This window comes from Bremia lactucae, linkage group LG1, assembly GCF_004359215.1.
Source record: "Bremia lactucae strain SF5 linkage group LG1, whole genome shotgun sequence".
Classification (NCBI taxonomy): domain Eukaryota; phylum Oomycota; class Peronosporomycetes; order Peronosporales; family Peronosporaceae; genus Bremia; species Bremia lactucae.
In genome coordinates, this window is record NC_090610.1 from 7,172,479 (window position 1) to 7,177,605 (window position 5,127).

Sequence of the window (5,127 nt, forward strand, 5' to 3'; positions counted from 1 at the left end):
ATGGCATGTATTTGTGCGTGTGTTTCGTGGCGTGCATCCAATGCCTGTGTCCAATGAAGTTCTCTAGTGTTAATGGAGTTCGTCCGATGGCGTTCGTAGGACGAGGTGTGTACGATAACGTTTTTTTGTACGACGACGTTTGAATGATGGCTTATGGCCGATCGTATATATTCGATGGCATGTGATTATTCAATTTGCCCGATGCCGTGCTTCTAATGGCGTGTGTCCAATGACGTTTCTCCAAAGGCGTTTGTACGATAAAGAGTATAAAACGAGGTGTGTACGACACGGCTTAAACGATGGTGTTTGTACGATGTCTTTAGACGAATGGCATGGGCTCGATGGCATGTATTTGTGCGTGTGTTTCGTGGCGTGCATCCAATGCCTGTGTCCAATGAAGTGCCTCTAGTGTTAACGGGGTTCGTCCGATGGCGTTCGTAGGACGAGGTGTGTACGATAACGGTTTTTGTACGACGACGTTTGTACGATGGCTTATGGCCGATCGTATGTATTCGATGGCGTAGGTTGTTTAATTTGTCCAATGCCGTGCCTCCAATGGCGTGAATCCAATGACGTTTGTCCGACGGCGTTTGTCCGATAAAGATTGTATAAAGAGGAGTGTACGAGACGGTTTGTACGATGTCGTTTGTACGATGTCTTTAGACCAATGGTATGGGTTCGATGGCATGTGTTTGTGCGTGTGTTTCATGGTGTGCATCCAATGCCTGTGTCGAATGACGTGCCTTTAGTTTTAGTGGAGTTCGTCCGATGGCGTTCGTTGGACGAGGTGTTTACGATAACGTTTTTTTGTACGACGACGTTTGTACGATGGCTTATGGTCCATCGCATGTGTTCGATGGCGTGTGTTTGTTTAATTTGTCCGATGCCGTGCTTTTAATGGCGTGTCCAATGACGTTTGTTTAAAGGCGTTTGTCCTATAAAGATTATACAACGAGGTGTTTACGAGACGGTTTAAACGACGGCGTTTGTACGATGTCTTTAGACCATTGGCATGGGCTCGATGGCATGTATTTGTGCGTGTGCTTCATGGCGTGCATCCAATGCCTGTGTCGAATGACGTGCCCTTAGTTTTAGTGGAGTTCGTCCGATGGCGTTCTAGGACGAGGTGTGTACGATAACGTTTTTTTGTACGAGACGTTTGTAGATGGCTTATGGCCGATCGTATGTATTCGATGGCGTGTGTTTGTTTAATTTGTCCGATGCCGTGCTTTTAATGGCGTGTTTAATGACGTTTGTCCAAAGGCGTTTGTCCTATAAAGATTATACAACGAGGTGTGTACGACACGGCTTGTACGATGGTGTTTGTACGATGTCTTTAGACGAATGGCATGGGCTCGATGGCATTTATTTGTGCGTGTGTTTCGTGGCGTGCATCCAATGCCTGTGTCGAATGACGTGCCTCTAGTGTTAATGGAGTTCGTCCGATGGCGTTCGTAGGACGAGGTGTGTACGATAACGGTTTTTTGTACGACGACGTTTGTACGATGGCTTATGGCCGATCTCACGTGTTCAACGGCGAGTTTGTTTCATTTGTTGTACGATAACGGTTTTTTTGTACGACGATGTTTGTGCGATGGCTAATGGCCGATCTAATGTGTTCGTTGGCGTGTGTTTGTTTGATTTGTTCCATGCCGTGCGTCCAATGGCTTGTGTCCAATGGCGTTTGTCCAATGGCGTTTGTCCTATAATGAGTATGCAACGAGGTGTGTACGAGACGGTTTGTACGATGGCGTTTGTACGATGTCTTTAGACCAATGGCATGGGGTGGGTGCCATGTATTTAATGGCGTGAGTTCCAGGATGTGCATCCAATGCCTGTGTCCAATGAAGTGCCTCTAGTGTTAATGGAGTTATTCCGATGGCGTTCGTAGGACGAGGTGTTTACGATAACGTTTTTTTTGTACGACGACGTTTGTACGATGGCTTATGGCCGATCGTCTGTATTCGATGGCGTGTGTTTGTTTAATTTGTCGAATGCCGTGCTTTTAATGGCGTGTCCAATGGCGTTTGTCCGAGGGCGTTTGTCCTATAACGATTGTACAACGCGGTGTGTATGATACGGTTTGTACGATGTCGTTTGTACGATGTCTTTAGACCAATGGCATGGGGTCGATAGCATGTGTCTGATGGCGTGAGTTCCATGATGTGTATCTAATGCCTGTGTCCAATGACGTGGCTCTAGTGTTCAATGGAGTTCGTCCGATGGCGTTCGTAGGACGAGGTGTGTACGATAACGGTTTTTTTTTACGACGACGTTTGTACGATGGCTTATGGCCGATCGTATGTATTCGATGGCGTGTGTTTGTTTAATTTGTCGAATGCCGTGCTTCCAATGGCGTGTCCAATGGCGTTTGTCCGACGGCGTTTGTCCTATAAAGATTGTATAAAGGTGTGTATGATACGGTTTGTACGATGTCGTTTGTACGATGTCTTTAGACCAATGGCATGGGGTGGGTGGCATGTGTTTGATTGCGTGAGTTCCATGATGTGCATCCAGTGCCTGTGTCCAATGACGTGCCTCTAGTGTTATTGGAGTTCGTCCGATGGCGTTCGTAGGACGAGGGTAATACGATAACGTTTTTTTGTACGACGACGTTTGTACGATGGCTTATGGCCGATCGTATGTATTCGATGGCGTGTGTTTGTTTAATTTGTCCCATGCCGTGCGTCCAATGGCGTGTGTCCAATGGCGTTTGTCCTATAAAGTGTATACAACGAGGTGTGTACGAGACGGTTTGTACGATGGCGTTTGTACGATGTCTTTAGACCAATGGCATGGGGTCGATGGCATGTGTTTGTGCGTGTGTTTCATGGTGTGCATCCAATGCCTGTGTCGAATGACGTGGCTCTAGTGTTAATGGAGTTCGTCCGATGGCGTTCGTAGGACGAGGTGTGTATTTTTCCGGTTTTTTTGTACGACGACGTTTGTACGATGGCTTATGGCCGATCTTATGTGTTCGATGGCGAGTTTGTTTATTTTGTCCGATGCCGGTTTTTTTGTCGTGATGTTTGTACGATGGCTAATGGCCGATCTAATGTGTTCGTTGGCGTGTGTTGTTTAATTTGTCCCATGCCGTGCATCCTATGCCGTGTGTCCAATGGCATTTGTCCAAAGGCGTTTGTCCTATAAAGAGTATACAACGAGGTGTGTACGAGACGGTTTGTATGATGGCGTTTGTACGATGTCTTTAGACCAATGGCATGGGGTGGGTGCCATGTATTTAATTGCGTGAGTTCCAGGATGTGCATCCAATGCCTGTGTCCAATGAAGTGCCTCTTGCGTTAATGAAGTTATTCCGATGGCGTTCGTAGGACAAGGTGTTTACGATAACGTTTTTTTTTGTACGACGACGTTTGTACGATGGCTTATGGCCGATCGTCTGTATTCGATGGCGCGTGTTTGTTCAATTTGTCCAATGCCGTGCCTTTAATGGCGTGTGTCCAATGGCGTTTGTCCGACGGCGTTTGTCCAATAATGATTGTACAACGAGGTGTGTATGATAACGGTTTGCACGATGTCGTTTGTACGATGTCTTTAGACCAATGGCATGGGGTCGATAGCATGTGTCTGATGGCTTGAGTTCCATGATGTGGATCCAATGCCTGTGTCCAATGACGTGGCTCTAGTGTTCAATGGAGTTCGTCCGATGGCGTTCGTAAGACGAGGTGTGTACGATAATGGTTTTTTATACGACGACGTTTGTACGATGGCTTATGGCCGATCATATGTATTCGATGGCGTGTGTTTGTTTAATTTGTCGAATGCCGTGCCTCCAATGGCGTGTTTCCAGTAACGTTTGTCCAAAGGCGTTTGTCCTATAAAGATTATACAACGAGGTGTGTACAAGACGGTTTGTACGAGATGGTTTGTACGATGGCGTTTGTACGATGTCTTTAGACCAATGGCATGGGCTCGATGGCATGTATTTGTGCGTGTGTTTCGTGGCGTGCATCCAATGCCTGTGTCCAATGAAGTGCCTCTAGTGTTAATGGAGTTCGTCCGATGGCGTTCGTAGAACGCGGTGTGTACAATAACGGTTTTTTGTACGACGACGTTTGTACGATGGCTTATGGCCGATCTCACGTGTTCAACGGCGAGTTTGTTTGATTTGTTGTACGATAACAATTTTTTTGTACGAAGATGTTTGTGCGATGGGTAATGGCCGATCTAATGTGTTCGTTGGCGTGTGTTTGTTTAATTTGTCCCATGCCGTGCATCCAATGGCTTCTGTCCAAGGGCGTGTGTCCAATGGCGTTTGTCCAAAGGCGTTTGTCCTATAAAGAGTATACAACGAAGTGTGTACGAGACGGTTTGTACGATGGCGTTTGAACGATGTCTTTAGACCAATGGCATGGGCTCGATGGCATGTATTTGTGCGTAGGCTTCATGGCGTGCATCCAATGCCTGTGTCGAATGAAGTGCCTCTAGTGTTAATGGAGTTCATCCGATGGCGTTCGTAGGACGAGGTGTGAACGATAACGGTTTTTTTTGTACGACGACGTTTGAACGATGGCTTATGGCCCATCGCATGTATTCGATGGCGTGTGTTTGTGTAATTTGTCCAATGCCGTGCTCCAATGGCATGTCCAACGGCGTTTGTCCAAGGGCGTTTGTCCTATAAAGATTAAACAACGCGGTGTGTACGAGACGGTTTGTACGATGTCTTTAGACCAATGGCATGGGGTCAATAGCATGTATTTAATTGCGTGAGTTCCATGATGTGCATCCAATGCCTGTGTCCAATGACGTGCCTCTAGTGTTATTGGAGTTCGTCCGATGGCGTTCGTAGGACGAGGGTAATACGATAACGTTTTTTTTGTACGACGACGTTTGTACGATGGCTTATGGCCGATCGTATGTATTCGATGGTGTGTGTGTGTTTAGTTTGTCGAATGCCGTGCCTCCAATGGCGTGAATCGAATGACGTTTGCCCGACGGCGTTTTTCCGATAAAGATTGTATAAAGAGGTGTGTACGAGACGATTTATACGATGCCTTTTGAACGATGTCTTTAGACCAATGGTATGGGGTCGATAGCATGTGTCTGATGGCGTGGGTTCCATGATGTGCATCCAATGCCTGTGTCCAATGACGTGCCTCTAGTGTT